Raw genomic sequence first — 24,505 nt, 5'->3', positions numbered from 1 at the left:
AGAACATTTATAAACAATATATGGGAACATGGGCGCAGTTTTCTCTCCAAACTGTTTCCTGCTGAATGGGGGCGCTGTTATTCAGATCTTTCATGGTGTGACCTGTGTGTCAGGGTCATCTCGGTTGGCAGTTGTGTGAAGTAATTTTTTGAAGGGGTTCACAGTAACCTTTCAGGAGGGCGTGGTCTATCATACCATATTGGGATAGAAGAAATCCACAGGGTCGCATCCTCTGTGAAAACAAAAGAAGACCCTCTCCAAAGCATCATATCCTTAGACCCATATTCTGAAATCATAATACCCTTGTATCCATTCTGGTTTAGCTTGGCAGCCCATATAATGAAATGTCTCTCTGCACTTAGCTCCTTTACAGTCAAAAATTTTAAAGAAAACACAATAATACAAAGAATCCAGACTCTCTGTGAATTTTCCATTTTTACGTGGCTTATTTTTCTTTATTTCTTTTAATCTATAACTATCTGTACTCTGTCTCTTTAAAGACTTTACCCTTTTTTAAGACATTAACTTTATTCTTTATATATATATTTTTCTCTCTCTCAAGCCTACGTACATTCATCCAACAGTGTCTGAATCAGTTCTATTGTGAATCTAATTTTTTTACTATCCAGGAGCACTTTGTTTTGTGCTTTTAAATCGCTAAGCACTTAAGAATCTAAGCTGTGACATTCCTAGGTCAAAAACAGGTACTGCCTGCTTGCCCCGCCCAGTCCAACATGGCGGAGCCGCTCGTGCCTCTGATCCTTGCACATTGCACCAGTAGCATGGTGGAGCTGTTTGTGCCTCTGAGCCGCAGCACAAAATGACTTCCTTTTAGGCACACAGTGAGTCTAGTTGCCATCAAACAAATCGTAGCACTTTACTCCAAATGCTCCATTCAAAAGCTCTGTCTCCTGCAGGAGCCAGACAGAGATCGCAATGGCGGCACAGCCCAGAAAGCCGGCATTTTAAAACAGCCAGTTTTTTCCTGTTGCTGAGTCAGGACAATTTCTTTGCCGCACGCAACCCACAAACAACAAAAAGCTGTCTTAAATTCTCTCTGTGTCCTTTTTAAGCCCTCTCAGGTTTTACGTGGAGTTCATTAGCACGTTGGGTGCCACTCTGTTGTAATAGGAGCGGCAGGGCTTCGTCCCCGGCACCCGGCTGCCCACATGGCTATCTTATGCCCCAAAATAATTACACGGAAACTGTATTCTTTTAAACACTGCCTGGCCCATTAGTTCCAGCCTCTTATTGGCTAGCTCTTACATATTGATCTAACCCATTTCTAATATTCTGTGTAGTACCACGAACTGGCTTACCAGGAAAGATCTTAACCTGCGTCTGTCTGGAGTGGGAGAATCATGGCGACTCTCTGACTCGGCTTCTTTCTCCCAGCATTCTCTTCTGTTTCCTCCACCCACCTAAGGTTTGGCCTATCAAATGGGCTAAGGCAGTTTTCTTTATTAGTTAACCAATGAAAGCAACAGATAAAATACAAGAACCACCTCCATCATGTCTCTAGTTTCCTTTCTATTACTGTTTTAAAACACACAGACCATAAGCCACTTAGGATAAGAAAGAATTTGATTGGCCTACACTTCCAGGTCACAGTCAATCATTGAGGGAAGTCAGGGCAGGAACTCAAGCAGGAACTTGAAGGAAAGCCTGCTTGCTGCTACACATAATAACATCCAGTCAAGGAACTCATCTCACAGTCAAAGAAGCAGACAGAAACCATGGAGGGTATGCTGGATGGCTTACAGACTGGCCAACGACCACCTGTCCAGACAAGGGTACCCCCCATACAAATCTGAGCCCTCTTATGTCAGTTAACAATCAAAACAATCCCCTACAGACGTGTCCCATCTGCGGAGGCCCTCAACTGAGACTCCCTTCTCGGGCGACTCAAGGCTATATTAAGTCGATAGTTCAAGCTAACTGGGATGGGGACCAGATATTCAAACAGATGAAACTGTGGGGGCATTGCAGATATCAACTATGACACAAGACCCTCATCTGACGAGGTGAAGGCCACCCAGAGTATGGCGGGTAGTGCATACTATTCTGTTTATTGATGAAAAGGGTTCGTCTCACCAAGAGATGCCCTCACCAGCACGTGCAGAAGAAGATGTGACCAGATGTCTGGGTATGCCATGGAAGAGTAAAGTTAACCCCCACACTGCCACTTTTAACCTGTGAGGAAACAGAACTGAATTGGTTCACCAGACTCACGCGGTTAGCATAGTGCAGTCTAACCTTGGGCCAGTGATGTCTGAAAACACCCAGGCTCTGTCTGATAAACTAAGACAAATATCTTCAATACACAGAAAAAAGGGAAAGCATCAATAGTCACAGGAATTTTTTTTTTTTTGCCTTGCTTTGTTTTTACAAATCAATTTGAGATATGATGAGGGGCTGGAGACATAACTCAGTGGTTGAGAACACGGGTTGCTCTTGCACAGAATCTGGTTTGATTCCCAGGATGCATGTGGTGGCTCACAGCCATCTATAACTCCAGTTCCAGGGCATCACCTGATGCCCCCTTCTGGCCTTCGTGGGCACTGCACACCTGTGGTGCACATACATATGTCCAGGCAAATACCCCTACACATATAAAAATAAATCTTTTTAAGAATTATATTGAAGTGCTGTTAATAAGAACAAAATGTTAGAAACTTTAAGTGTCTGCCTAATAAAAGGCTAAATCATGCATTTTTATAGCTACATTCACACACAAAACCCCACGCTGCTGTCAACAGAATGAAAAGGAGAACACATGCATTCAAGATAATTTGAGTAGAGACAAAGCGCCCAGTCTTGTTTTGACATGGCTGTGTGTAGCATGTCAGAAAGCCTTAATGAAGGACATGATCACTGCTGAGGGGGAGGGTAGGCAGAATAGCCCTAGCCGCTGCTTTAGGAACTTTCTTTTCTCCCACCCAGAATCAGACTTACCAGGAAGCTAATGATTCCAAGCTCCAGGGCCTCTCACTAGAATGCACATCTCTTAAGGCCGTGGGAGGGGCCTCCGTCATGTCTCCACAGAGTCACAAGTGTTTTGCAAACCCACTAAAACAAAATAATGAAACTTCAATCACGTAAGACAAGTGCCTGTTTCAATGAGACGTCTCTATCACACGGCCTCTCACGCTGGATGTTTCAGAGGCCTCGCTAGCAAAGACTTTTCCTAAGGCAAGCCTTTTAGCTGGCTTTGACTTCCATCCTAACTTTCCCGTCTCTACCATTACTGTCTGTTGTGGGCCCTCAGCCCCTCATCTACAATTCCAAATTCCAAAACTAGGTAGCTAGAGTTTCTTTTTTTCATTTCAACATTTCTTTAGCAGAGAAATTTGATTTGCTTGGAGCTTATTATGTGGGAAAGCTTGACCTGAATGAATGCGAGAACATCCCATCTCTCCCTCTTCGTAGTTTGCTACAGAAATAATTATGTCTCTGATTGTGGAGTGTTTCCAAGTCCTGAAGGAGTTTTAAAGTAATAAATACCAGGAGACAGGAGGTACTAACGATGAGAGAGAACAAAAGGTAAATTATCCACTGCCTACTAAAATATGCTCTCCAGAAATAAGAAATGGCCAAGGCGTTTCTTTGGAGACCCAAAGGAGCCTCTCTCCACCATAACGGACAAGTTAAGAATAGAATTGTGTTCAGAGACAGAAATTATCGCAACCTGTTTCTATCAAAATCAAAATCTTTACAGTCTCTGATCCATGTTCCACATTTGTTAAAAACAATGGCGATTGAAGTATCTGTTTTAAATAGGGGTTTTAGCTGGGGAGCAATGATGCATTGAAATAGATGTTGACACAATAGGATATGAAACTGTATCTGTGTGAAGACCAGAGAGAAAGTGAGGAAGACTTTGCTGTCCAGCTCCTTTCTCTGCCATCCTCTAAAAGGCCATTCAGTGTGTCGAGTACTGAGCATGCAGCAGAAAGCCCATCTTAGGAGTGCTAGGTGATTGTGGTGGCAACCTTGGTTGTCACAAATCTGGGGAGAGGGAACCTCTTGATTGCTACCTAATGTAGGGGACTCAGTCTACAGTGCACAGTATTACACCCAGGCAGGTAGCCATGGTCTGTATAGGAAAAGCAGCTGAAACAAGCCAGTAAGCAGCGTTCCTCCATCATCTCTGCCTCAGGTTCCTGCCTTGAGCTCCTGCCCAGGTTTCCCAAGGTGAAGAATTGTAACCTATTAGCCAATTAAACCCTTTACTCCCTGAGTTGCCTTTGGTCATGGTGTTTATTACAGCAACAGACAGTTAACTGGGACATTGGTACTGGTTAGAAGGTAAATCTGCCAATCTACAAGGTCTGAATGATCTAGATTTAGACTTAAAAGTGATTGTGTTGAGAAGAAAGACTCAAAGTCACTAGTAGGACAAATCACAATGATAGGACACTTACTCCCTTCACGTAGACAAGTTGTAGAACTGTCTACTGCCTGATGTCAGTGTGCTATGGGTACCCAAGAACAATCGTGCATCGCAAGTGAGAGGCCTTTCTGGAAAGCGATCTGGTAGCAAAACTCCGGATGCTAGGGCAAGTGTGTTTGGTTGAGGGATGCTGAGAAGAGAGAGACATGGAGAACAGTAATCAGTGGGCTGAGAACTCAAGAGCCAGGGTTTAGGAAAGAAACAAGACATATTCAAGGAGATTCAAGAGCTATCTCCTTGAGCAAAAATATTAAGAGACTCAGATGAGATGAGGAGGAAGAAACCACGTAGACAAACTAAGGCTGAGCAGAACAGCCTTCCACTAACTGACCTGCAGGGGGACCAACAACAGTGATTCATCCCTAGGAATGGAGCCATCGTCCCTAGGAAGGGAGCCACCATCCCAAAGTCTGAAGGTTGCCAGTTAATGAGCATAACAGACCCATAGATCTCACACAACAGATTGTGGGTCTTTATTTCAAGTTCATATGAAAAGACATCTGTTTAAAACTTTACTTTTAAGGCTTAGCTTTCCAATGTGTTTAACTCTATTTTAAGCTGATCAAGGAGTCCCATAAGAAACGACTCAGCCTTGGTCAGGAATCCCCTTTTAGCAGTGGGTGTCAGTTAAAGCAGAGACTTATACCTGGCCAAAGTGCTGAGAATAAGCGATTGTTCATTGTTCAGCCCTCATGGAGACCCTTAAGGGCCATGCGATGTCACAAAGGAGCAGGTGGAAAGACTGAGAGAACTGGAGGAATGCCGATGCCGTCTCTGGATACAGCGTGACTTTTGCAGTGTGAACACCCTGTAGCTGCGATAGAAAAGGGGTGGGTCATCAGCAATGGGAGGAGGATGAGAGTGGATGATGGGGAGTGGACCTATGCAATATCTGCAGGGAGAGAGAGGAGAAAGAGAGAGAGAGAACTAAACAAACATGAAAGTAGAAGGGAGAATACTTGAGAAGAAGGGGTCAATGGGATGGAGCTGATCATGATACTTTGTATACATGTATAAAATTATCAAAAACGTTAACTCTGGCCAGATGGTGGTGGTGGTGCGCACCTTTAATCCCAGCACTCAGGAAGTAGAGGCAGGAAAATCTCTGTGAGTTTTAGGCCAGCCTGGTCTGATCTACAGAGTGAGTCCCAGGGCTACACAAAGCAACTACGTCTCAAAAACAAAAAACAAAAACAAACAAACAAATAAAAAACAAGTCCTACTGCTACTATTATACCAAGAGTAACAGACAGAATTCTGTCGCCCGAGGTAAGGAAGAGGTCATGGCCATTGCTCACTGCTCTAACTCAGCATTTCACTAGCAGGGTCTTCAGTGAAACCTCCAGATGGAGGCAACACTAGACAAGGAATGATTGTTCTGTCTCTTTAAGAGATAAGCCAGCCCACTCCCTCCCCCATCCTCCGAAGCAAGCTGATCTTCAGCTTCAAGCCTGAGTTCTCTCTCTTTTCCTCTTCCTCTCAGAGAAGCAGCTTCAGTCTCTCCCGTCTCTCCTTTCAGTCTCTGTCTCTTTCTCTCCTCTCCCTCTCTTCTCTCTCTGCTCCTTTCCCCTTTCCCCGTCCCCTCCATAGCCCACCTAGTAAATATCCAACCTCACTCTGTATGGTGTGCCTATCCGTCTGTCTCTCAGTCTCTCACCCCACCACCGTTGCCACATGGCTCGCGCCGGGGACCAGCCAACTTCAGAGACCTGCTGGGTGGTCTCATGCTCCATCCCTGTCTGGGACCAGTTGCTCTTGGGACCCGCTGCCCCCTACCTGCCACCATATGGCCCGCTGCCACCAGACTGCAGTGTTTCTGCCACTGCAGCTCCTCGGGGATTCACAGTAATTTTTAATTAATCAATTACAAGACATCCCCTGGATGTCAGCCTATGAGAAACCCTAAAACCAAAGGATACAGCCAAGCCAAGTTCAGACTCCTGGTGCGTAGAAACCGAGATAAGAAGGTTGGCCACTCAATTTTAGTCTTAGGCTGACTTTCTATACAGCATGAGGTGCATGACAACACCCAAATGTACAGAACCTTGTTAGAACTACCTACTGAGTTGATCAGGTTCACGTGAGATAGAAAATTTGGCTGTATTTTTTTAAAGTAGCCATAAGCTATCTGAAATTGAAGTATATGCATACTACTTTCTCTGACATAAAATTTTATTTATTAAATAAATTTAGCAAAATGTCATGTTTAAAATCTCTTTTTTGAAAACTGCAAAAGTTGGAGAAATAAGTACTTAAATAAGACAGGAAGGGAGTTTATGTCCACAGATGATAAGCCTTAATATTATTAAAATATCAGTTTTACCCAAAGAAGTCTATATATATAATGTGAGGGAGATAGCTTCTACAAATAGGGATAATTTTTATAGTTGACCCAATCTTATATACAGAAAACCTTAGAACCTCCACATAAATGATCTAGAACTATTATGATAAATTCAGTCTCCAGAACCTTAATACACACGACTGGAGAGATGGCTCAGTGGTGAGCAGCTCATATTGATCTTCCAGAAGGTCTGAGTTCAATCCCCAGCACCCACCTCGGGCAGCTCACAACCACTTGTGACCAGCTCCAGAGGGGTCTCTTGCTTCTGTGGACAAATTACATTCACACGCGCATACCCCCCAACTAAAAATAAAACTAAAAAGCAATGTCATAGCCATCCAGAGTCATAAAGGGTCATTTGGGGGGGAAAACATATCACAAATACGCAGATGAATAGACATTACAATCAACAAATTTCACTATTGGAATTAATTTTCTTTCTAATTTTTTAATGTTATGTGTATGAGTGTGTGCCTACTTGTCTGTGGGTGTGTCATGTGAATTTGCTGCCCACAGAGGCCAGAAGAGACCATCAGAACTCCTGAGACTAGAATTACAGGCAGCTGTGAGCTGCCATGCAGGTACTGGGACTGAACTCAGATCCTCTTCAAATCAGCAGTCAGGCTTTCATGCTGAGCCAACCCCTCAGTGCCCCTCCCCTCACTACTGGAATTCCTAAAAGATGTTCTATATGAATATAAATGTCTCCAAGAAAATGTCTGAGATGCAAGCAGGAAAAAAAGTGTTTAAATAAATAAATAAATAAATAAATAAATAAATAAATATACAGTTATTTACTCACTTATAAATAATAATGTCTGTTTAGTGGGCTTTAAAGGCCCATCTAAACCTCTGAGCAGCATTCTGTCAAGTTGAAAGTTAACAATCTTGTCATGGTATTCTTGTATTATTTATAAAGGTAGTTAGGCTATTCATTGTCTTTCAACTTTAAGGTGTGTGGTAAAATCTTAAGGACCTGGAAATAGGAGTGTAATTTACTGGTTGGGTACTTACACGGTATGTATGAAGTTTCGAGTCCCAGCACTGAAACAAACAGCCTTGGAGTTGGAGAGATGGCTCAGCAGTTAAGAGCACTAGCTGCTCTTCCAGAGGACCTGAGTGTGATTCCCAGCACCCATGGGCACCAGCAGCTCACAGCCACTCCTGACTTCAGCTCAAGCAGACCAACACCCTCTTCTGGCCTCTGCAGGTACTGCACACATGTGGCATATACAGATACAAACAGACACACAAATAACAAGTCATTTTTTAAAAACTCAAAGAGATACCAAGGGCATTAATGAAGCACACCTTTGGATAAAAATCCTGGAGGAGCAAGTGATGGTGTCACACGCCCTTAATTCCAGCACTCAGTAGGCAGAGGCAGGCGAATCCCCGAGTTTAAGGTCAGCCTGATCTACAATCTACAGAGTTCTAGGACAACCAGGACTACACAGAGAAACTCTGTCTTGAAAACAAACACAAACACCACAAACATTTCTGGAGGATTTTACAGGGGAATTAACTGAAGAGGGGGACCAACCCTGAGTGTGGGCAGCACCACCCATGAGATGGGGTTCCAGAAGGAACAGATATAAAGGGTAAAGGTGAGGGCAGGACTGAGTGCCGACATTCCCCTCTCTCAGTTTAAGGAGCCCTGGCTTCACACTTCCTGCTGCCACGGAGTCACCTGACATCGTGTTTTCTCTACCACGGATAACTACAGGCCCTGAAGCCATGAACAAAGATAAACCGTTTCCTCCATGAAGGTGCTCTAGCCATGGATGTTGTTATATTAACAAGGAAAGTAATTAAACCGAGGCACCAGTGCCACCCCCCCTTATCTCCAGCACAGACAGGGAGAAAAAAGGCCCTACTGCCCCTGACCATCTCAACTGCCCAGGATCCCACTGCGTCAGAAATGTCCTCTGGCTCTTTCCCTCAAGTTCAACTCTATATGAAGTAATAAATAATGACAAATAGAATAAAAATGTTCTTTCTGGGTTAGAACATTTTAGTCTTCTTTGGATTCTGCCTTTCATGCAAATCAAGTGGCAATCTCTGCCCAATCTGGAATTGCACACCTCCGTTCATTCTTTCATTTAATGAATATTAGTTAGGTAGCAATCATGGGCCAAGTGCTGCGGATACATCATGGGAGAAAACATGACTGTCAACCTTCAAAAACCTTACATCCTACAGGGACAGATCCGCTCTCAGTGGGTTCGAAATTGCCCGTTTCGATGTTCTTTTTTCTATTAAAAAAAGAGTGAGTAATCTCAGAGTCATTATATTCCAGCGCAACAGGACAGCTACGTTCACCCGAGGTGAGCACGTCTCCCCAGGGGTGGCGCTCAGGGTAATTAAGAGTGGGACTCACAGAGAGGTTCTTATCACATGGCTTGGTAATGGTTCAGCATGAACCCAATTTATTTCTGTATAATGCTCCAGTCAGAAGGAACAGATTAATGCATGAAAAGGAAGGGGGGAGTCTTTTCAAAAAATAGTTTTCATCTTCAGGGAGATTCAAGACATCAGAGACATCAAACTATAGGCATAGTAATGCCTGCTGTTACCCCAGTGCTCAGAAGACTGAGACAGGAGGATTGCCAGGGCAAAGACAGGTTGGCCTCTGTTTCAAACAAACAACAATGAAGACAAATAGAAATATTTGGAGTTCCTGGAAATTAAGAATAGAAGAGCCGAAATAAAACACACAGAGGAGGCCTGCGTCAGAGATGGCATGCTGAGATGGCATGCCGAGATGGCATGCTGAGATGGCATGCCGAGATGGCATGCTGAAGCCTGGTAACCGAACCCAGATGATCGAACCGAGGCATTTCCCCCAAACCAGTACAAAAGTGACGATGGATGAAAAATTAAAAGACAAACCAGGCACCGTGGGCAATAGTTCTGGACCAAATATCAGAAAAGACTAGAAGATCTAGCTAGTCACCGTGTAGGAAAGAGAGCGGTCAGATGAGAGAGACACAGGCAAGCGTGTGTTTCCCTAACATGGAGGACATGCCAAATGCCCTCAGATACACTGGAGATGGAGGAACCATACCACACAAACAAACCCTGCAGGAAGTCACAATTTAGTGACTGTACTAGTTGAAGGTTTATTCTGATTGGCAGCTTGATGTACAGTCTATCATGGGAGGGAAGGCCTGGAGGCAGCAGCCAAAAATTGTCAACTATAATTGTATCCAGGGTTAGGAAGCAGGCAGAAAATGAACAGGAAGTGGTATGGGGCTGTAGAACCCCAAGGTTCACCCCTAACGACTTAATTCCTAAGCAGTGAGGCTCCACCTTGTAAAGGAACCACAATCCTCTTAAACAGAACCAACTGGGACCAACTGTTCAAACACGTGACCCACTATGCTCAAAACACACTACTCCGTGGCTTTCGAGGCGCCTCCATAATTGAGTGTTTCAATGTATTAGAATCACCTGGAAAGAAATGGTGTTAAATATGTCTGACACTGTACTGCAGAATATTTAAAAATATCAGGAAAAGTGTGGCCCCACCCACATAAAGTTGACATTATTTGAGGAGAGGAAACTAAAGAATCTCCTTCCTGGGAACCACCCAGAATGTGACTACGGCACACACCTTCTCTTGCCTTAAAAGATGAGCTAGCTATGCCACAGTGAAAGTCAAGTTGAAGTCAGAGGTTGTTTGGGGAGCACAGATCCAGGGTTTGGGAGTTTCTGGTGCAAGGGTTGGAGAGTATCAGTCGTGACAGTCATTCTACGCAACTGCGAGATGGCTCACAAGAAGAAACCTCGCCTTTCGTGAAGTAGAACCGGCTCTCCCAGCAGAGTCTGAGGACTGTATCCCAATCAGTAGAGCGTGTGTCATTTCCCAAGCCTCGCCATCACCCTGCCTCCTGCAGGTTAGCCGGTGGGGAGTGCAGATACTTCCAAGAGCCCTCCTGGGAATCACAGGCTCCATGCAGAGCCACTTCTAAGCGCATCACCGCTAAGGAACACATCTGTGCAGCCAGTGAAAGGGCTCAGCAAGTAAGCACTTGCTGCGCATGAGCCCCATGACCTGAGTGTAGCACGAATAATAAAAACCCAGATATTCGGGTTCAAGCTAAAGATCAGAAAAACAAAGCAGCCAACCACTAGAGAGACCTTTTACCTCTGCCAAATCTTCAGACGGAAAGGGCGAGATCCTGTCTCCATGAATCCTCAGACTCCATGCTACGGTGAGTTCCTGTCTCCCGAGTCCTGGGATTAAAGGTGTGAGCCACCACTCCCTGACCTATAAGGCTGACTAGTGTGGCTACTTTGCCCTCTGGTCTTCTAGAAAGTTTTATTTATTAAAACACAAATAATATAGCACTATACATGAGCATGCTGCCTGGAGCACACATAGCAGCCCAGCTGCAATGGTGTGCATCTGTAAGGCCAGTGCTCCTTCAGGGAAATGGAAGTAGAGCTAGGAGACTGGCCAGGAATCCTCACAGACCAGATAGCTTGGCATATACAATGCAGTGAGGCAGAAACAGTAAGAGAGACATTGCCTCAAAAACAAAGTAGACGGTAAGAATTCATTCCTGAAAGTTTTCCTCTGAATTCCACACATGTACTAAGGCATGCACACACATGCACCTGCACACACACTCATTAATGATAAATAAGTAATAAAAATGTAGAAAGAAATGTTTCTGCCTAGAATATTCCCAGTCAGAAACATTGTATTTTTCTGGCAGCCATTTCTTTCCCAGCCCAAGCAAACGACACACCTGTCTGCTGGCAGGACAATCTGGTTCACGAGGTGGAGAGCAGCGTACATCCCCGAAGAACGTGGCATTATTTATTGACTATCTACCTCGCTCCCATCTGTGAGACACGGCAACTCAACGACGGTTTCCAAGACCATCAGTTTTAAACAACACCATCCATCACGAATGGGAAGGCGCGATCCACATCCCTTCCAGTGCGATACATTATACGAGGGTCAGCAAGTGGGAGTCACGGTTGGCGACACAATAGCTGGCCTCAGGTAGCACATCCATCCTTCCAGCTGCTCGGATCCATATGGGACCAATGAACTGCAGAGAGTTCAGGCCTCTCCTCATTGGGGGTGTCTGCTGCACTGCACCATCCGAAGCCCATCAGGAAACAACTGGAAGGAAGCTGGCGTCCATTCATCTAAACTTCATCTTGTATCTGAGTGCTGACGAGAGGGAAACCAGGCGCATTAGCAAGCAGACAGATGTGATCAGGGAACCTCAGGTGTTGTTCTCATGAAGAAATCAAAGGCTTAAAATGTAGGGAAGGAATGAAAAGCATTCTGTATTCACCAAAGCCAGATGGGGAGCCAAGATTGTTGTTTTCCTTGAGAAACCAAGTTCACAGCTGGCCTCGATACTCCTGAACTCAATTGCTCCAAACATCTAGTCCTGGGATAACATTCTGTAACTTTCCAGTCATGAAAGTCAACATCCTCACTGTAATTTCTAATGTCTGGACCAACGACAGTATACTGCACCCTTGCCTCGATAGCATCGAGTTATTGCCAAGATCAAAAGCAAATACCCCAGCGAAAGAGTCTAGAAACAGTAGCAATAATATGTGTTAAGTTGTAGTTTGTGCTTATTTTTCAGCACAGATTGAACTATTACCAGTGAATCATGAAACATCAATGGAGGGGTAGGGGAACCCCTAGTGGAAAGAGTAAGCCTGGAATTGTGTGGAGGGAGATGTTTTCTAAATTATGCCATCAAAAGCTCAAACATTGGGCAGGGGTGATGGCTCAATAGGGGAAGCACTTGTCAAGCCAGGATGAAGACCTGAATTCAGGTTTCCAGAAACCACATGAAGTCTTGTGTGGTAGCAATGAGCCTGTAATCAATCCCATCACTCATATGGAGAAGCGAGAGTCAGAGACAGAAAAATTCCCAAGAGCTTGGTGGAAAGTTAGCCTGGCACAGGAACCTTCTAATAAGAGACCCTGTCTTAAGATAGAAGGTGGGAACCAACACCCAAGCTATCCTCTGACCTTCACACACACACAAGGGCACCTGTGTACCTAGGCTTGCACACACAAATGTATGTGTGTACACATCTTATACACATACTCACACAATCATACACATGTGGACACACACATAAATTTAAAAAAACAAATGCTTGGGAAGTACCCTGATCCCAAGATTCCATGCCTGCCTTCATCTAGAACTCAAGTGGATCATTTGTAGGCTCTTTGGGTATTCTCATCTTTGAGACCAGTGGTGGAGCTGGTCTCACTGACTGTGCCGTGTCTACTGAGCTGGACAAGCAGCATGTGAAACACAGGGCAACCCAATCTTAAGGTATCAGGTATCCCAGGAAAGGTACCTGATTGGAGGATGCTGGTAAAGCATCAACACTGGGGAGGGAGTTAAAGGGGGTAACTGTCAGGGACATGTGAGAAAGAAAACCCTTGAGCACTGAGTCATTTGCTCTCTGATCTTCACTACTCTGCTGGGTCTCAGGTGGAGTGGAGGAGCGGAAGCAGAGGGGGATACAGGCTGCCCTTCCCATGCCCTCACGTAAGCAGGGTTTGGCCAGTGGAAGACCAGGAGGCAGAAACCTGAACATCCTTCCTTCTCTTCTCTGCCTTACCACCCTCCCTTCCCCAACAATCTCCTGGGCATTGGTGTCCGTCATCCAGGTCTTAAATGGTGTCAGATTCTATCTGGACTGCCAGCCACTTCTTTTTTTGGTCCCTTCTGTCTGGGGGTGTCTTCCTGCTCTTCCCAATCTTGAGGCTGCTCCCTTTTCTTTGTGCCTCTCTCATCTGTAACTCCTGCATGACTGTCTGCACTAACTTTCCCCCGATTCAGTAGAGTATTTCCTTTCCCCAGTTAGATCCTTCGTGGTGTTTCTTTCAGAACAGAAGGTAGGCACATGCACAGGATATCTGGATCTCACAAAGGCCTGGTCACAAAGAATGGCAAAGGCAGCTGATGTCCATCTAGTCAAATAATGCTGGGCATCAACTATGCACATTTTGATAGACTGAGAATCTACTGCGAATAGAAATGAGCAACCTCTGGCTTCTAACTGAGAAGATAAATAATGATAGTGATTTGTTGCACTTACAATTTCTTTGTGGGAACAAGACCTTGCTCTTCAGCCTCAAATTTTGAATTCTCCAGCCTCAACCTCTCAAGTGTTAGGATTAAAGGCATATATCACCACATCTAACTCGACATGCTTATAATTTTAGAAAATAAATAAAGGGCTAGAGAGATAGCCAGGATGGTAACGTGATCAGTGCACAAGTGTGTGGACCTGAGTTCAGATTCCCGCGTCCATGCTAGGTGTACGAGTAACCCCAGCACTGTGGGACCAGAAACAGAGAGATCCCCCAAGTTCACTGGTCAGTCAGTCTAACCTAATCAGTGAGCTCTAGGTTCGGTAATAAGAACAATATGAAAGTCTAGACCAGCATGGACTATGTAGCAAGTCGGAAGCCAGCTAGGGGCTAGATAAGGCCCTGTCTCAAATGCTTGCATGACCCCCTCCCTCCCCACAAAATTATTAATCTGAAGCATTATGGCTTCCTTTTCAACTCTCTTCTAAGCCCAAAGCTCAGCTTAACTCCTGTCTTGATGGCAGAATTTGTATTGCATCGTGAATTTGTCTTATTCTTGCTCAGGGTTATGCTCATATTTTCTGTATTACTACAATTTTAGTAAATGTGATATTGAAGCAAGCATAAGTTGGTAGACTCCTTGTGTGTGTGTGTGTGTGTGTGTGTGTGTGTGTGTGGTGTATAAGCCAGAGATTGACACTGGGTGTCTTCCTTAATCTCTACTTTGCTATATGTCTTCCCACCTCCTGCTCCTTAGACTGATGTTTGGGGAACAACGGACTTTTAAAAAGAACCTTCCCCAGTTTAAAGTCATCTATCAGAGGCAAGACAAATTAATAAGCTATGGATTGGAGGATTTCTGGATAGCCAGTAGTTTTTCTACTCAGCCAGCTACATAGGAATATTTATGTAGAAAAGGAAAGAGCAGTCTTAATAGGCCTAATGATTCAAGACATAAAATACATTCATTCTAGGAGCTATTTGGTGGATGGAGTGGCACATAAATATAGCTTAAAAAACTAAATTGTTGAGCCAACTAATGAAATTTAGTATCAAATTTGACTCACATAAATGTTCATGACTCCCCTTGAAATCAATGGTCTCAGTGTTTATACTAAAATGCTATACTTACATGTCGTGTCGATTTCTGGTTTGGGTAACTTTCTGTGATAGTAATAGACATTTAGTTTGGTCACCACTTATCTCTAAGCCTTCTCTGGTGTGTTTTACTAAATCCACAACATTTCAGAGATTCTGTTGCTGTTTAAAAGGGAAACCGAGGAGTCGGTGAAGTGGCTAACTAGGTAAAAGCACGTGGCGATGCATTCATGAGAACCTTAGTTTCAACTCAGCACCACAGAAAAAGCTGGCAAGGAGCAGGGACAGGCAGGTGGCTGAGCTACCTGGCTGCCAGCCTCGCTACAGGTTCAGTGAGAGACCCTGTCTCAAAAGAATGTAGCAGACAGTAATGGGTCAGGACACCCAACTCCTGTCTCCGTCTTCATAACACAGAGGCACATTTGAGCACATGCATGCACACATACACATGCATACACACCACACATCCACATTATACACACATACGCATGCAAGCGTGTGTGCACACGCACACACACACACATGCAAGGAAAACTGGGTATGAACGAGGTGTCCCCAGATTGTCTTATTCCTGAATAAGAAATTCAAATATTGGTTTGTTTAACTTCATTTGGTTTCGGTCTTGAGACAGGATCCAATTAGTTAGCTCTGACTGGCCCCAAACTCATTATGTAGAAAGGGTGGCCTGGAACTCACAGAGATCCACTTGCCTCTGCCTCGAGAGTACTGGCATTAAAGGCAGGTACCACCACACCCAAACCAGAATTCCACATTTTAGTGATACAATTCCATCCTTTCTGAAAATGCTGGAACAGTCAAATTTCTTCTGTAGAATTAAACTTATGGGCTCATTATGATTTCTTTTGTAGAAATACACACAAAGTACAGTTCCTAAGAAAATGAAATGAAGACTTTGGTGTGGCAGATTTGGTTAAAAAGGCAATTTTTAATAGGAATGACTAACATCCATAGCTGGCTAGTAGATGAATAATTACATCAACTGTATTTATCTCAGCGAAGATTGTGAGCAAAGCAATATTGAGTAATCTTTTTACAAGTGTCCTGCTGTGCTACCAGCTGATTATGCTTAAGGATTGCATTGCAAGTAATTTTACGAGAAAGATATGCTGGGCATCATTTTATCTCCTAGAGCAAGAGTCAATAAGCGTGAACAGCATCCGGCCTGTGATGAGACAGTGTCACACAGCACCTGTGATCAACTCAGAAGGGTAATGTTTCTAGAGCTGCAGTGTTTGCAGATGGAAAGATTAATGCTACCTAAAGCCAACGGAGAGAGCAAACTCAATTAGCAGAATGTATCAACAGCAAAGCATCTGGATGAAAACAGACTCCTCCCAATATCCCAGGGTGTAGGTCTCAGCCTTCCCCCAGAGAACCTCGAAGGAAATCACTTTCATTTTAATTGTACCATCTTGATATCCACCTTACGAACACGGAGAGCCTTTGACACGAAGCTCAAAATGGAGTGGTTGGAGCTAGAGAAATAGCTGCGTGGTTGAGAGCCTTGGCTGCTCTTCAGAGGACGGGGATCTGACTCCAAGCATCCAAAGAGCGGCTCACAATCCTCTGTAACTCCAGCTCCAGGGGATCTGACACCCTCTTCTGGCCCCCTTGGGCACCAGGCACACACATGAGTACACAGATTTACACTCAGGCAAAATGGAACAATACAGTATATAAAATATAAAAATTTAGGTTGCTTGTCAAAAGAAATCCCTAAGGAACTGGGAAACTGGAAATCCACTTTATTTTTTTTAACACATAGCAAAGAATATAACAAGACTGCAACCATATGATGGTTTGCCTTTTGTTCTTAATTATACAAACAAGATGAAAAAATCTCTGCACTTATCACCCTATATGATAATACAAACCTAAAGTGTAGCCTAACTATGATAATAAAACAAAAAGAAAATTAAAAGCTATCATTTTTTCAAGTTCAGTATCTTAGGTGGACAGTCAGTCTCATTTTGACAATTAAGAAAAACGAGAAAACAAAAATAGACTATTTATATATTTCATTTATGAAATGTCTGTGCATGCGTGCATGTGTGCGTGTGTGTGTGTGTGTGCATGTGTGTGTGTGAGTACACTTAGCACATTGTGCACTCATGCATGCATGTGCCACGGTGCACATGTGGAGGCTGGGGAAAAACTGACAGACTGGGTTCTCTCCTTCTACCCTGCATGACCCACGGATTGAACTCAGGTCGTCAGGCTTGGCAGCAAGCACCTTTAGCCACTAAGCCATCTCACCAGATCCACAGAGCATTTTAATGTCCTTAAGCATGGTGGCAACCAGGAAAGAAATTTTTTTTTCAGAAGAATAAAGCTATAAGGAATTATACAGATGTAAGGAGTCTAACTTCCCTTTCTGGTAACTGCCTTACAAGTTCACAGTCATGACCAAACTAGACTGATTACACCAATTTTTATTATTAGGGTATTTTTTAAACACAACATAGTGGGGGTTTTGTTCAGTAATGACATATTCAAATATGTATCTCCCTAAAGACAGAGACCTGACAACAGAACACGGTACTATTCTAGGAAAGCGATTTCCATTCAAGGACAATGAAGTCGTAAAGGAAAAGTTTCTCTCCCAGCAACAGAGAATGAAAGTAATTATTTTGAATAAGTACTTATAAGTGGAAAGAAATATTTGAGTCCATTTAACTTAATATGTTTCTAATTCCACAAACCCTCACCTCTCCAATTAGTCTTCAAAAGCTCTACAAAACATTGAAACTCAATTTATTACAACAGATTGGACTAATTCGAAGAAGGAAAATCACAAATATTTGCCACCTGTTTGGGGAGAAATAAGAGACTAAAATGTAATTTCTGAGAGGTATGGAATGTTCTCCACTGAAGTGGGAGGTGTTCATTCTAACTCAGCCACATGGTAAGTATTTCTTATTCTCAGTATTGCTGCTTTGATCCTTATAAAGGAGCTGCTGCCCATTCCGTACAAGATGGCCCAGTGGATAAAACACTTGCAGAACAAGCATGAAAACCGGAGGTCAGAGTCCCATCATCCACATTAAAAAGCTGAGCAGATAAGGCTGCTTGCCAGTAACCTGTTCCAGGAGCAGACAGAAGGTCTCTCCTTGGGGCAAGCTGCCGAACTACACTATCCTCGATTGTGAAGTCCTGGCTTTAGAAAGATACCCTGCCCTGGTGTATAAAGAGGAGAGCAGTGGAGGGAGCCAAAGAGATCATTTCCAGGATTCCAGGAACAGAGAGCACCTGGCAGAGGAGGGTGTTAGATCCCCTGGGACTGGAGTTACAGACAGCTCGGAATCAAACCTGGATCCTTTGAAAGAGCAGCCAGTACTCTTAATGACAGAGCCATCTCTCCAGTCCAAGAAACGTATGTGGTTTTTTTTGTTTGTTTGCTTGCTTGCTTGTTTGCTTAAAAAGTATGGTTGTCTCTGAAAAAGTGACATCTGTGAGAGGAAGGAAACACTGACAGCTTCCCTGTCCCAAGGGTTGAGAACTGAGCACTTCACTCGTCTTAAATTTAAAGAGGCCTGTGCCACATCAAAATGGAGAAATAAAAATATTTGGATTAACTGTCTAGAGAGGAATTATTTTACTTAGAAATGCTCTTGCAAAATAAATTATATTCACAGACAGACTTCAACTTCTGTCCACTGCAATGGCTGCTTGTAATGTCAACTTGTTATAAATTAGGATTGCCTCAGTGGGGAGCTTCAACGGAGGGATTGTCCATGCTGCTTTAATTGATGTGGCAAGACCCATCCCAGATTTGTGTGACACCTTTGGGTAGCAGCCCAGACACAAAGGGGTGTGGCTTTCCTTCTTGCCACCGAGTTAGTTTATGCTGTTGCTGATTGTTTCTTCACCAGTATCAAGACCAGAGTTCCCAAGCTTCCATCACTGACGGAGGACCAGCGCTTGCCAGGAATTGCCAGATTGACAGCACTTGCCAAGAACTGCCAGATTGACAATGCCAAGCACTCAGCTTCACAGACGGAGCAACTGCTGGATCTCGGGCGTGATTCAACTGTTATTACTACTTCAGTGTCAGCTGAATCATTCAATTGTGTGTGTTCATTTGTGTGTGTGTGTGTGTATGTGCATTCTATCAGTTCTGTTCTTCTTGGGAACCATGAAAAATTACCTGCTGTAGGAATTGCCTTCCCACTTCAAGCCACCAGAAATTCATGTGCAATCCATTTTAAAACTATTCCAGGAGGGTTGGGGTCCCTGAGCAATGCAATCAAATGTACCACATCTTACCATTGTTCTAACTAACTGCCTAGAGGTCAGTTAGAGGCAAGAAGCAAGAATCGCAACCAAGTCCAGAGGTATAACATGAAGCTGAGCTCAGACGGGAGTTTAGGAAGAGTCAGGCATCCAGAATTTACAGCTAAATTAATGGAGATCTGCAAAGGCTATCCAAGAAGTGTATAGATTTACAAGTGAGGTCAGGGGAAGATCCAGTAGGAAGGGGTAAGCAGAACAAGTTCTGGAGTAGATATGAAGTTAGCAGCAGTTTCCTCTTTACAACCAGAAGAGAGACTTGTGATGCACAGGGCATCAGGCTGTGTTTTACAAAGAGTCACATCTTCAAAGTGGAGAGCTAAAATCATGCTGTGAACTAGTCATAAAAATTCAAATAACTTCATGTCAGAATAAAGCCCAACTCTGGATTAAGATAAACCCTTCCTTCCTTAAGTAGCTTCTGTCAGATATTTTGCTGTCATGACAACAATTAGATGCAATCAAAAGATGCAAAGAAAGAAATACCCAAGAGATGCCCAATAATACTACAAAGCATTTGTTCAACTGTGTTCATAGCAGCATTATTTGTAATAGCCAGAACCTGGAAACAGCGTAGATGCCCCTCGACTGAAGAATGGATAAAGAAAGTGTGGCACGTCTACACATTAGAGTACTCCTCAGCGGTAAAAAATTGTGACATCTTGAATTTTGCATGCAAATTGATGGAATTAGAAAACACTATCCTGAGTGAGGTAACCCAGAACCCCCCCCCAAAAAAACGATTATGGTATGTACTTATAAGTGGATACTAGTCATAAACAAAGGGCATCAAGCCTATAGTTCATGATCCTAGAGAAACTCAGTAATAAGTTGAACCCAAAGAAAAACATATATAGATCCACCTGGAAATTGGAATCAGACAAAAATTTGGGAGCAGGGGAAGTAGGGGGTAGAAAGTAGGGGAGAAGGGAGGTTGAGGAGAACTTGAGGGAATAGGATAGTCGAGATGGAGGAAGGACAGATATGAGAGCAAGGAAAGAGATATCTTGATTGAGGGAGCCATTATGGAGTTAGCAAGAAACCTGATCCTTGAAAAATGCCCAAGAACCCACAGGGATGACCCCAGCTAAGACCCTAAGCAATAGAGCAGAGAGTGTCTGAACTGACCTTACCCTGTAGTCAGACTGATGATTATCTTAAATATCACCATAGAACCTTCGTCCAACAACAGATGGGAACAGAGGCAATGACCCACATCAGAGCACTGGACTGAGCTCCCAGTACCCAGTTGAAGAATGGAAGAAGTGAGAGTATGAGCAAGGAATTCAAGATCATGAAGGGGTCATCCACTGAGACAGTTTGCTTGAGCTAATGGTAGCTCACCAACTCCAACTGGACTGGGAGTGAACCAGCATGGGAACAGCCAAGCCCCTCTGAAGGGGGTTGACAGCTGGGGCAGACTGAGGGGCCACTGAGAGTGACACTGGGCTGTGTCTCTACTGCATATACGGGCTTCATGGGATCCTATTCTCTTTGGATGTAAACCTTGCTCAACCTAAATGTAGTAGGGAGGGCCATGGACTTTCCACAGGGTGGGGTGCATGGCACCCCCTTAGGGTTGAAGGGGTGCAGTGGGAGGGTCTGTGGAGGGAGAGGGAGGGAACTGGAAGGAGTGGGAATTTGGATTGGCATTTTTTAAGTAATAAAAAAAATGTTTTGAACACTAAAAAAAAAAAGATATAGTCTGTAACTGGGAGAAAAAGATCACTCAATAAAACAGATCTAGGGGGAATGAGTAATTAACATACATGGGACCAAAAGACCCAAACAAAATGTCTAGACATAGAAAATATTATATTAAGAAAATATGCTAGATAGAATTAACAGTAAATAAATAACTCTGCAGAACAATAAATATAAAACAAATAAAAATAAAAAACTGTAGAAGAAATGATCAGAAAAGTGAAGATGTAGGAACAGAATGAAAACTATGGCTGATAACATGAGAAATCTGTGGACAACATGTATCGGCCTAACACACAAGTAACTGGATTTCCAGAAGGAAGAGGGAGGCAGGAAAATTAATAATAGCCCCCTTTTCCTAATTTTATGAAAAAAATGTGGGCTATAGATTGAGTCAGGGATCTCAGTGACTCTCAGCCAGGACAATCACAAAGTTCAGCACACAGCAACTACACTACTCAGAGCAGAGGTAAAGAGAAATCTTAGGTACTTGCCTTCAAGCCTGATGACCTGAGTTCAGTCCCCAAGATCCACATGGGGAAAAGAGAGAAAAAAAATTCACAAGTTGTCTTCCAACCTTCACATGTGAGTCATAACATGTGTACACATAGATAGATAGATAGATGATAGATAGATAGATAGATAGATAGATAGATAGATAGATAGATAGATAGATAGATAGACAGACAGACCGATGGATGAAAGGGAATGAGGGAGAAATTTATAGATGCAAAAAAACCCTTAAAAAATCTTATAAACAACAAAAAAACTTACAAACAGCCAAAAGAAAAACATTCATTGTATAAAAAGGAACAACAATAAGAATTATAAGGACTTCTCATGAGAAACTATGCAACCCAGAAGACAATAAAACACAAACTTCAAAATGCAGAGAAAAAAAGAAAAAGGCCATCTATACTAAGGAAAAGGTCATTCGAACTTCAAGTAAATAGGAACATTTTCTCAGACAAACAGAAGTTGAGAGATCCCATGGTTGCATGATACCTACTAAGAGATGTCTTAAAGGCATCTCAAAGGCATTTTTTCAAGGAGGAAGACCGTGGCTCCTGGTAGAGTTGAATCCACACACAGGAATAAAGAGCAGTACAGATGTACACACTGGTATAAATGAAGGACATTTGTTTTCATCTGTAAATCTTTTGAAATAATTGGCTACTTTTTGCAAAGATCATGGCAAAGTCTTGGAGAGTTCAGAGTGTATAGGGAGTTAAAATGTTTTAACAATACTTCAAAGACAGGAGGTGCATTGAAAGCACACACAGATAACTCAATGTCATTTGAAAGTTGCCTGCAATAAGCTAAAGTCTTGTATTGTAAATCCTAAGGCTGCAAAAGGATAAAAGATGAAGAAAAGAAAGAAAACCAGGATAGCTGATGGGGGATAGTAGAGATAAAATGGAATAAAATATCCACATCTTTGTGCATGTTAGGTAAGCACTTGTCTCTCTCTGTTAATGCTCATGTTTAAACTGTATTAAAATCTTTTCTCAATAAACTCTAAACTTGTCTTAAGAAAGAGATAGGAGAAGGAAGATATTTTTCTAGCAGCTTAAACAAGTCTTGCATATTATTTTTGCCTTGGGTTTTTGTATGTATCTCTGTGATAGTACAGTCAGTCAAAATCTAACTGAAGTGCTGGTGACCCAAAGGTCTTTCTCTCTCTCTTTTTGCCCCTTCCTTCCTTCCTTCCTTCCTTCCTTCCTTCCTTCCTTCCTTCCTTCCTTCCTTCCTTCCTTCCCTCCCTCCCTCCCTCCCTCCCTCCCTCCCTCCCTCCTTCCCTCCCTCCCTCTCTCCCTCCCTCCTTCCCTCCCTCCCTCCCTCCCCCCCTCTCTCTCTTTCTTTCTTTCTTTCTTTCTTTCTTTCTTTCTTTCTTTCTTTCTTTCTTTCTTTCTGTCTCTCTCTGTGTCTTTTTCTTCCTACTTTTTTCTTTGTCTTTTTGTTTATTTGCTTGTTTTGTTTTTTTGAGACAGGGTCTTCTTTCTATGTAGACTAGACTAGCCTGGAACTCACAGAAATCCACCAGCCTCTGCCTCCCAAGTGCTGAGATTAAACTTTGAGTTTTAGAGTCACTGTTTCGAACTCCACTGGACTTTGTATTAAATACAAAGAATGTCCATTTTTCATAAACTGTTCTCTATGTATCTGGTCACAGTGAAGCCAAAGCAGAGGATGGGCACATTGGCATGACTGTAACTGGCAAAATCTACTAGGAAGGTATTAGCCTGGCCAACCTCCATTCTAGCAGGGCTGAGGCAGGGAAACACACACACACACACACACACACACACACACACACGCCATGCCTTGAAAGAAAGGGCGATACATAGGTGAGGGAGATGACTCAGGGTATAAAAGCACTTGTTGCCAAGCCTGGCCACTTGAGTTCTATCCCTGGTATCCCTAGACTGTGTGGTAGAGAAGAACTGACTCCTCCTGAAAGGTGCCCTCTGACCTGGATGCTTGCATAGCAGCATGTGCCCCCATGCTCCTCATTCACACACCATGATAATAATTATTAAAGTTTAAACATTTTAAGGATCCATTTCCTGTTCTGTAAAATGGAACCCATCATAAGCTGTTTACTAGAGTGTAGGATCTGCAGTTTATTGGAGTCCCAGGAGACAGAAACGTCTTCCTGCAGACGAAAGCACCCGGGCGGCATTGTCTGGCTTGTTTTGAAAATCATTCCACATTGAATGAGTTACCCCTTAAGAAACAAATAATTGGATGCGGGAAGAGTAATGTCTTAAGAGAAATGCGAAGCTCAGATAACTGGGAGAAAATTGTTTCTAATCCAGCTCTATAAATTTGGGGAATTTTTCTTGTTTTAAAGAAGCAGGCCATCTGGAGAGCTTGCCTTCCTGCCAGGCACACCACTGCCAGCTGTTGCTTCAAGGGTCTGGTAAATCCACCCTTGAGCAGGGTGCCCACTTCTTTCATTCCTAGAGACATCCAGCTTTTTCCCCCCTTAACACGGATGGGGACTTTATAAAGAGTGCTGTTGTTTTATTTACTCTCCATTAATCACACTCCACTGTAAACAAAGTGTCTGTTTTAGTTCTGCTGACAATTAACCGCTTGTCAACATCTCCCTCAAGTACCTTCCACATCTGGCTAGGAGGGAAACCTCTCCATCAAGATGAATGTGTGTTTCAGTAAACTCGGGGTTTCATTCCTCTCTGGCTCATTGGCAGTCAGGATTACACTGTGAGGACTCTTATCTATGCACCTTCGTGGGATATAGCATTAGAGGGATGGGGAGGGGGCTTTCTCAAGGTATTGTTCTCTTCCTCTGTTTGCACTGGAATAAAAACAAGATTCCAACTTGAGACCTTTAGAGAAGGGAGTGGAGGGAGTGAGGAGAGGAAGAAACATCTAAATAAAACTAGTTTCTGTAAACCACAAAGTACTTGGTGACAACTCCAGAGGTTACTGAGAAATTTGCCTTTCCTTTAATAATATCCCCATCCCATAAGAT

The sequence above is a fragment of the Chionomys nivalis genome, chromosome 4, assembly GCF_950005125.1.
Source record: "Chionomys nivalis chromosome 4, mChiNiv1.1, whole genome shotgun sequence".
In the NCBI taxonomy this organism is placed as follows: domain Eukaryota; kingdom Metazoa; phylum Chordata; class Mammalia; order Rodentia; family Cricetidae; genus Chionomys; species Chionomys nivalis.
Note: the sequence above shows the minus strand (reverse complement) of the source record.